This window comes from Otolemur garnettii, unplaced genomic scaffold (assembly GCF_000181295.1).
Source record: "Otolemur garnettii isolate 467f Iridium unplaced genomic scaffold, OtoGar3 scaffold00017, whole genome shotgun sequence".
Classification (NCBI taxonomy): domain Eukaryota; kingdom Metazoa; phylum Chordata; class Mammalia; order Primates; family Galagidae; genus Otolemur; species Otolemur garnettii.
Window position 1 is genome coordinate 28,764,122 of NW_003852412.1, and position 10,777 is coordinate 28,774,898.

General features: G+C 41.0%; 1 pseudogene; it reads left to right on the forward strand.

Moving 5' to 3' along the window:
• The first annotated feature begins 558 nt into the window (after positions 1-558).
• Positions 559-8,980, forward strand: LOC100941849 (annotated as a pseudogene).
• The last annotated feature ends 1,797 nt before the right edge of the window (positions 8,981-10,777 follow it).

Genomic DNA, 10,777 nt, shown 5'->3' on the forward strand with positions numbered 1-10,777 from the left:
GTAGAGAGAGGAAATCTTCTCCAGCACTGTGACAGTGGGTGAAACAACACTTAGACGCTGAGACAGCTGATAGAGGGATGGGTGGATGGACCATAGGACGACCCACAGGAATATAGTAGCAGTTTCAGGGCACAGTAAGTTACCCCCTGCCCCAAATTATCCCTTCTGAATAGGTCTTCAGGGCTGCCATTTTGGACACCCTTGAGTTTTTCAATGTATGATCCATAAATATCTGGATCAGAATGAACTTGTGTAGAAATTTGTGGGGTGGGGCCTATGAATCTATGATTTAAAAATTCTCTAGATGAGTTTTATAGACACTGATGTTGAAATGCCTGGATGAAGGCCCCTTGTCTGATGTCCCATCCTGAATTAATCAGGTCCTTTCTAATAAACAGCTGGCTGAAATCAGACAGGAAAGAAAATCAGACAAAGACTATTTGGTGGTGGAAAAATGGGTCTTTCCTCTCTCCAAGTGTCTGTAGAAGGTCCTAGGCAGGATAAGCCCCTCAAAATATCTTTAGAATTGTTTGGGGGAAAGAAAAGAGTCAAACAATCATGGGTGCCACATCCGAGTGTCATCCAGGCATCCGCAGGCTGGAACCTTCGAATTTCCAAAGTTCAGGTAAGCCAGCTTCTCCACAGTTGCTGCCACATCCACCTGACCTTGAAGAGAAGGCACCTCTGAAATCCCCTACAGAATTTGTCTACATTTGTAATGGACTTTGTTTATTCAATTAACACATTGTTGACTGGCAACTTTATGCAGAAGCTATCCCACATCACCACATATTAGTCCAGTGACACGATCAAGGATCAAGACAGCTTTACAGTATTCTGCATTACCCTGTGTTTTAAAAACTGCAATAGCTAATGCAAGTGCAAACACGGGTTAACACATGATTTATAAACAACATTTGGGCATGAAAATGCAACATGTTAAAATATTTATTGAGCACCTACCATGTGCCAGACATCAGTCTAGGCATTGAGGCAGAGCTGTGCAAGAAAGAGACAAAAAAGTTCACCCTCATGGAGCCTAGATTCTAACAGGGGAAACAGTAAAGAAGTAAAATGTCCCTTTGGTAAATGCTAAGATCAGGAAACAGTAATAGGATGTGCATGTAATATAGGAGAAGACAGTAATTTTGGTAGCTGGGATGAAGGGTGGGGAGGAGACCAGTGGGAAGGGATAGAGAAGGGCACATCTAGGGAAGTAGGTTCAACCCAGGCCCTGGGGCAAGAGCCTGCCCAACGCTCATAGGATCCTCAGGAGGCCCTGGTGACTGGAGGACCAGTCAGAGATGGGGTTAATCAACAATGGGAGGACCCTGCCACATAGCCTCAGAGGGGTTCTGTACATAGATCCTAGAAAAGTTTTGTTTTTTATTCTGAGCAAGATGCAAAACTATTGACAAAGTTTGAATAGATGAAATTCAGGTTCAGTCTTATTTTTGAAACTATAACTGGTTGTTTTGTTGGGAATAAATTAGGGAATGGGGGCAAATTTGGCAGAAGGAAGTTCAGCTTTAGAAGTCATGGCAGTCACCCAGGGGAGAGAATGGCGGCTCAGGCCAGCAAAATGAAATGATCCAACTTTGGATATATTTTAAAGGTGGGATAAAGATGAACAGTTTGAAAGAAAGAGGGGTGAAAGAAGATTCCAAAGTCTGGAGCCTCAGCTACTAGAAAAAGGCTGTTGTCATTACCGCACTGGGCGAGGATCTGAGGAATAACAGTTTACCGCCATTAGAGTGAATCAAATCAGCAAGCTGGTGAGTGTAGAAGTCCAGGGACTGAGCACTGGGGAACTTCAATGTCCAAAGAGAGGGCACCAACTATCCTGGTTTGCTGGGCGCTGAGGGCTTTCCAAGGACACAGGACTTTCCAGAAAGTTCTGGGCAAACTGAGATGATTGATTCCCAGCTCAGAGGTCAGGAAAATAAAGGAGAAACCCAAGAAAAAGAGTGGCAGAGATGTAGGAGACACCTCACTCAGAGTTAAGGAAAGACGGAGTGTCAGGATGAAGATGGCTTTCAGCTCTGCCAAACGCTGCTGAGGCTGGGGGCGGGGGTAGATGAGGACTGAGAATAACCACTGGGGCCTTTGACAAGAGCAGTTTCTGTGATAGTTAAAAGGGAAAGAAAACCTCTACCCAGTGGCTCAGCATCAGGGAAATTCACTGGGACTCCTGGAATTATTTATTTCAGAAAGATTCTGAGCACCCTAATTTAAAACATTGATTGTGTTGGGTTCACTAGGAAATATAAGGACGGAAAAAAAAAAAGCCCTTGTCCTCAAGAAATATAATCTTTCTGTAAGGGAGGGAGGAGGTGTGCTCACAGCTGACTCTAAATCAGGGCACAAAGGGCTACATTCCACAGTCAGACAGGACAGTCACCATCCCATGCTCCTCACACCTCCTCATATTTTCTTGACTAAGGGAAACCCTGGGTAAACCCACCTCCCTGCTCCTCCTGATCTTGAGTGTAGGCAGAACATGGCTGGGGGGAGATAGACAGGAAATACACAGGGGGTTCAGGGTTTTATTCAATTTGGGCCAACAAAATACAAGACTGGCTGGCTAAAACAACAGAGATTTATATTATCACAGTTCTGGAGACTCAGAAGTCCAAACTGAAGGTGCATGGTGACTTGGTTCCCAGTAAGGCCCCTCTGCCTGGCTGGCTCATGGCCACCGCCACCTTCTTGCTGTGTCCTCCTGATACAGAGTTCCCCCATCCGAGGCTGGACAGGGGACCCCAGTTTTCCCAGGCCTGGGCAATTTCATAAAGGAAATGCCCTGACCTTTTGCCCTGAGCTGGAGGGACTGCATTCATTCATTCATCAATAACGAGCTGGAGGGACTACATTCATTCATTCATCAATAACGCCCATTAACATTGAAAAAGTGTTTCTGTCTACCTAGTCCTGGCCAAATGTAATTCTCAAGAGTGGATTAAGAATTGTACTTCTAGACAAGGAGACACATGGAGACTAGGGATACAATGTGTCTTCTAGACACATGGAGACTTCCCACTTGGGTCTTTCCCTCTGTCAGAAGTTCTGGAGTGTTTCACTCCTTTTATATTCCTGTCTGTCTAATAAATCCTATCTTACCACTGATCTGTGTTCCATAGGTTCATGCTTTGAATCCTGAGACCAAGGACCTGCTGAAGAAAGAAATTCCAGGAACACGCTCATGGCAGAGAGTAGCATATCTCTCTCACTTTCTTCCTAGAAAGCCACAGTTCTGTTTGCTCAGGACCCCACCCTTAGGATCTCATTTTACCTTAATTATCTCCTACAGACCCCATCTCCAAATACAGCCACAATGTGGGATAGAGCATTAGAAGGTGGGTGAGCATGGAACCAATTCAGACCAAAGCAAAGAGAGGACTGAGGGGATTTTCCTGTGCAGAAGAGGAATCAATTGAGTGATAGCTGGAAGAGGATAGAGGATCAAGAGAAGGTTTTTGTTTTAAGGTGAGTGAAGAATTAAAAGTATGTTTGTATGCCAGTGAAAATGAGTCAGTACTGAGGGAAGAGGGGCAAATCCCAGGAGCAGTGTCCTTGGACAGGTGAGAGGAGGTGGTGCCCAGAATTGGGGGGTTAGCTTTACTGAAGAGCCTGGTGGTACATCTGCTAAAACAGGAGATCAGCAGGGATACACAGACTCTGGTGCCCATGGGTGTTCAGGTGGACAGGGCTCACCAGAGTTCCCTTCAGATGATCTCTATTTTCTTGGTGCATTAGAAAGGAAAGGTCTATGGTGCATTTTACAAAGGTACATGTCAAATCTACTAAGTGTAGAGTATAAATGTCTTAACACAATAATTAAGAAAGTGTGGTGAAGGCTATGTTAACCAGTTTGTTGCAAGTATTTCAAATTGTATATAAAACCAACACATTGTATCCCATAAATACATTAAGGTACACAGCTATGATTTAATAATAAAAGAAAAGAAAAGAAAAGAAAGGTCATCAACAGAGAGAAGAAGCAATGGCAGTTTGAGGTCGGAGGGAAGGGTAGGGAGGAAGTCATCCAGATGAGCACATGAGCAAGAGAGTGAAGGCAAAGTGATAGATACCACAATCGCCAGGGGCAGTAAGGAGCCACTTGGGGTTTGTGGTCGGATTCAAAACCAGACAGCATGGTTGAGGTTCTCCCCCAGACCTGTTCTACAGCACAAATACAGGCAGGTGTGACCAGAGAAATGACTGACCCGGGTTTTGTTTAATCCAGAAAGCACAAGGAAATGTGAGTGTAGTACTTTGTGCTTTCACTTAGAGTCGGCCATGGGCTCATCCTCTCCCCCAAACAGATTGTTTCCTGAGGACAGGGGATTTTTTTTTTTTTTTGCATTCTTTTATTTCCCACTAATCCCAGTACAGTCAATGCTTCAAACTAGCAGGTGCTGAGAATCTTTCTGAAATAAATGATTCCAGAAGTCCCAGAGAGTCTCCTGGTGCTGAGCAACTGGGTAGAAGCTCCTAGAATAACACCCACAGTAACGATGGTAATGGGAGGCTGGCCAGAGCCACTCAACAGAAGGGAGCAGAGGGCAGGCAGAAGTGGTGGTGCGTGGCAGCTGGCTCTTTCCACAGGCTCCCTCCAATCCCTCCAGGCCAAAGTACAACTGCTTTCATTTATTCATTTAACAGATATTAAGGCTATACTGAAAAAAAAAAAAAACCCAAAAAACAAGAACAGCAATTCTTCAATGAAAAACTTTTCATTATGTTTGGTCATAGATGTATTTGGTTGTATTTACTATAGCAGCTATGGGTTCTCTAGTAAGGCATGTAAATTCATCTAAGGATATATATGTCGGAGGTAATAACTGAAGTAAAGGCAGTGGGAAGGTTGATAGAGAGGAGAAATGCTATTACAAATACAATAAAACTGGCAGGCCTAAGAAAGCATGAGCTGACATTTACTGAGTGCTATCTTTCATGCACTGTTTTAACAACTTTACACATTTGAGTAATCTTTACAATAATATATTGTCATGAAATTCTTAATATTGTGCTATCATCATCCCATCATCCCATTTTATAGATAAAAGCAAGATTATAAAATTACCAAGATTATTCAGCTGGTAAGAAGCAGAGAAGCAGGTTGAATCTTGGCAGTCTGGTTTCCAACCACTATACCAGATGACCCATATAAGCTCCCTGGAGACAGAAGTTTGTCATTTAATTTGAGGTCAACAAAAATATTCCCAGTCTGAAAAAGATCCCATTTGCTGACATTTCAACACAAGTCTTTTCTTGGTGTTCAAATATAGAACATCTGTTTAGAATGGAAGTCAAACACCCTCACTTCAGCAGAAAGCAATATGGTGCTTCCCAGATGGGATGAGACACAGGCTAAGGCTCAGAAAACTCAGGACTAGTCAGTGTCACCATTTACTTCTGTGAATTTTAACTTCTCTGAGCCTCTTTGTTTATCTGTAAAATCAGGATATTCACACCTTTGGCGCCTTCCTCATAAGAATCACGAGGTGGGGCATCTCCTAAAATATTAAATGCTGAACACATCAGACTCCTAGAAGACCAGAGCAGGTAAGATCAGAGCAGCAGGAGGGAAGGTGCGAGGCCCTCTCAGGTGGGTGGCAGATCCAAAGGAGGCCTATGGCTTGGAGGTGAGGCCCAAGGAAGGCAGGAAAGAAGGAAACCAAGGAGGACCCAGCCTAACAACAACTATGGGCTATTTTGGCCCAGGGCTGGGTAAGCCTGGTTCAACTGAGGACACAGCACTCAGCAGACTCCCAGGGCTACCACAAGATCATAGACAGTTACGGTCTCACTTAATGATGGGGACACATTCTGAAAAATGAATAATAAATGAGTATCACTGTGCAAACATCAGAGTGTACTCACTCAAACCTAGATGGTGTAGCCTCCTACACACCCAGGCTGATGGGTACGGTTGGTTGGCTGGGCTACAAACGTGTGTATAGCATGTTACTGTACTGAATACTGCAGGTGATTGTAACACAGTGGGGAGTATGTGTATAGCTAAACATGTCTAGACATAGAAAAGGTACAGTAAAATTAAGCAAGTGTATAAACCTGTATAAAGCATTACTATGAATAGATCTGAAAGTTGCCCTCGCTGAGTCAGTGAGTGAGGGCTAGTGAAAGTGAAGGCCTAGGACATTACACTATGTAGACTTTCTAAACACTTAGGCTACACTGAGTTTATATTTTTCTTTGTTCAATAATAAATCAACCTTATATTATAATATTTTTTCTGTATAAATTAATTTTTTAAACTTTTGTAATAATAGCTTAAAACACAAGTACAGCATACAGCTATATAAAAATATTTTCTTATCCTTATAAGTTTCTGCTGTTTTTAAATTTTTAATGTGTTTTTCTTTTTAAACTTTTTTAAACTAAGACACAAACACACATGTTAACCTAGGCCTACGCAGGGTCAGGATTATCAATATTGCTATCTTCCCCTCCACATCTTGTCCTGCTGGAAGGTCTTAAGGCAATAACACACATGGAGCTGTCATACCCTCCGGTAACAATGCCTTCTTCTGGAACACCTGCTGAGGGACCTGCCTGAGGCTGTTTACAGTTACATTTGTTTTGTATATGTAGAAAGAGTATACTCCAAAATAAGACAAGAACACAACAACAACAACAACAACAACAAAAACCACAGGCCAATATTTCTGATGAACAAAGATGCAGAAATCCTTAACAAAATGCTAGCAAATGGAATCAATGCATATTACAAAGATCATACCATGATCAAGTGGAATTTATTCCAGGGATGCAAGGATGGTTCAACATATGCAAATCAATACATGTGATATAGCACATCACCAGAATAAAGGACAAAAATGATATGATCAAATCAATAGATGCAGAAAAAGCATTTGATAAAATCCAATATCCCTTCACAAAAACTCCCAACAAACTGGGCATAAAAGGAACCTACCTCAACACATTAAAAGCAATGTACTTATTAAATAAATAAAGTGACAAACCCACAGCTAACGTCATGCTGCATGGGGAAAGCTGAAAGCCTTTTCTTTAAGAACTGGAACAAGGGAAGGGTGCTTGCTTTCACCACCTCTATTCAGCATGGTACTGAAAATCCTAGTCAGGGCAATTTGGCAAGAGAAAAAAATAAAGGGCACCCACATTGGAAAGGAGGAAGTCAAATTGTCCTTCTTTGCAGATGACATGTGCTTAGATATAGAAAAAGTTAAAGACTCCACCAAAGAACTTTTAAATCTGGTAAATGAACTCAGTTAAGTTACAGAATACAAAATCAACATACAAAATTCTGTAATATTTCTATACACCAAGAACAAACTGTCTGAAAAAGAAATCATAAAAACAGTCCCATTTACAATGCTTACCAAAAAATTAACTAGGAATAAATTTATTCAAAGAGAGAAAGACTTCTACAAGGAAAACTGCAAAAATATTGATGAAGAATATTGAAGAGGGAGTCGGGCACTCAGCTTGCCCCAGGCACTGCTGTCCTGCACGTGCAGCACCAGCAGGAGGCCATGGCCAGCCTTGGGTGTCTGTGCTCCAGGCAGAAGTGCCCTCCCCACTGCATGCCCTGGAACCCCATGTTAACTCCAAGATCCAGCGAGCACCCTGCTGCCTGCATGAGCGGCCTGAACTTCCTGGAGGAGCAGCGCCAGGAGGCCCTAGGCAGGGGACATCTTGCAGCTCAGCCGGCTCTTCAGCCTGCAGTGAAGTTCAGTGGTGGAGATCCTATCAATCATAACATTTTTTGACAAACCTGAGCCCCAACAGTGGTGGAGAACCCAAAGGGGGGCTGCTGAGAGCCATCAAACCACGACTTTGGTTCCTTTGACCAGTTTAAGGAGAAGCTGGCAGCTGTATCTCTCGGAGTCCACGGCTCAGGCTGGGATTGGCTCGGTTTCAACAAGAAACATGGACATTCAAACATGGATGTTTATTCTAATCAGGACCCATTGCGAGGAACAGCAGTCTTACTCCACTGCCAGGCACTGATGTCTGGGAGCATGCTCACTACCTCCAGTATAAAAACTGAATCCTTTTCAAAAACTGAGTCCCCTTTTCTCCACATCCATGCCAACATGGGATTTTGTAACTGGAGTTAGATGATATCTCAAAGCGGTTTTGATTTGCATTTCTGTACTGCTGGTGGGAGTGCAAGCTAATACGTTCCTTTTGGAAAGAAGTATGGAGAACATTCAAGGATCTAAAAGTAGACCTGCCGTTTGATCCTGCAATAGGTGTACATCCAAAAGACCAAAAATCACTTTGTAACAAAGATATTTGCACCAGATTGTTCATTGAACCTCAATTCATAATAGCCAAGTCATGGAAGAAGCCCAAGTGCCCATCAACCCACAAATGGATTAATAAATTGTGGTATATGTATACCATGGAATATTATGCGGCCTTAAAAAAGATAGAGACTTTACCTCCTTTATGTTTACATGGATGGATCTGGAACAAATCCTTCTTACTAAAGTAGCTCAAGAATGGAAAATAAAATATCTAATGTACTCAGTACTATTATGAAACCAATTTACAATCATACTTTCATATGAAGAATAAATCACAACTATGGCCCAGGATGAAGGAGAGAAGAGGGGAGATAGGATGGGAGGGGGAGATCAGATTGAGGGAGGGTGAGTGGTGGGATGGCACTTATGGTGCATGTTGCAAGGGTACATGTCAGCTCAATTAAGTATATATAAATGTCTTAACAATTAAGTAAACCAGATGAGGTATATATTAACCTGTGTGATGTAAGGGTTCCTAATTCTATATGAACTCAGCACATTGTACCCCATAAATGCATTAATGTATACATGATCTATGTGTTTATGATTAAATTTAAAAAAAAAAAAAAAAAAAGAACGTCAGACCCGATTACCTGAAGGCTGTTTGGAATGTCATTGGCTGGGAGAATGTAACTGAAAATGTGGCTTACAAAAAGTAAGACAGGATTATTATACTGAGTGTGTTAAGATCTTGATGGCTATCTCTGTAGTAGTGTGGAGTACCACAATACACTAATAAGCAGCTTTATTGTAGGATTTATTGATGTTACTTGTTCACATATTTGATAAATATAATGAATAATTTTTTAAAAATTTTATTACTGGGCAACTGATTGAAAATATTAAATGATTTGGGTGATTAAATCTTTTGACTGAACATTTTCTTCAGAGACCTAAAATAGCTAGCAGGTTATGATTGTCATTATCAAACCATCAAAAATGGTCCATTTTAAGATTTTGGAAGCCTGTAGAAAAGGCTTTTTCTTTCATTTCTTCTTTCTTTTTTTTTCAAGGTCTCAGTCTGTCTCCCAGATTGGAGTCCTGTGGTGTCACCATAGCTCACTGTAACCCCAAATTCCTAGGCTCAACCAATCTTGCCTCAGCCTCCTGGGTAGCTGGGACTATAGGCACTGTACCACCACGCCTGGCTAATTGTTTTATTTTTTGTAGATATGGGAGTCTCACTGTGTTGCTCAGGCTGCTCTTAAACTCCTGGCCTCAAGCAATCCTCCTGCCTTGGCCTCCCAAAAGGCTGGGATTATTGGCATACGCCACCACAGCTGGCCCAGAAAAAACTTTTTAATCCTGTTTTATTGCAGTTATAGAAAATCTAGTCTTTTAACCTAGTTGTTTAGCAATAAAATATTAAATATTTCCTAAGGGAAATATTCAGCTTTCTATGGAAATTCCTTTCTTTGTTTTTTTGTTTTTGTTTTTGTTTTTGTAAGTAATCCTCTGTAAGGGTACTTCTGATAGAAGTCTCTTATTATTTGTGAACACACATTACAAAGGGTTAACCCCATTTTGCCATTTAAATACATGTAATTTGATTGCTAACCGAGAACTGCTTTATTATGAGGAGATAATTATGCATCTGAATTTTTCTGTAGTTAAAAATATAAAAACCTTTATTTTATTTTTCCTCAAACATAGAAATATGTATTGTGTAATTGTGTTGAAAATGAACAAGTTAGGGTCTACTTGGTAAAATCAATGATAGGCCACAGATCACCTTGGCTGGGCACTCGTCCCCAGAACCTGGGTCTGGGGCCAGGTACTATCTTTCCATATAGAGGGAAATTGATCTCTGGAAAAGGTCAGCAGTGTGCCTCCCTGAGGAAATCTTATTTTCAAAACACATATATATATATATTTTTTTTTTTTAATTTCAGATTAATATGGGGGTACATATGAATAAATTAGTTTGCTTCTATTAGTTTAAAGTCCAAGTTGTAGATGTGTCCTTAATTTGGGAAGTATGCAATATACCCATGAAATGTACCCATTGGGTGGGAATTTACCCATCCTCCCCTTGAATTTCATTGGGTTTCCAAAGATACGTTTTTTATTTATTTTGTCCTTTTTCGTGTTTTTCTTTTTTGTTTTCTTTGGATACAGCTACTCTAGAACCTTTATATTGTTTTTTCACCAAAGAGAAAACTGTATTAATACAGCATGCCAGATTGTATTCCTGTGTAGTTTCTGCAAATAGAACTATATACTATTGAAATGTAGCAGGGCCCCCTTTTGTATTTGACTTAAAATAGTAATGCATTTCCCATGCATTAATCTTCCTAAAATCTTAAGTGGCTATACAGTATTTTATCTTACAGTTCTATTATTGAACATTCCATTTGTTTTCCAACATTTATTACAAGTAACACTGTTGTGAGCAACCAGGTACACACAGGTTTTGCCTTCTGTTGGAATATTTCCTTTATGTGGGTTTCTTTTCC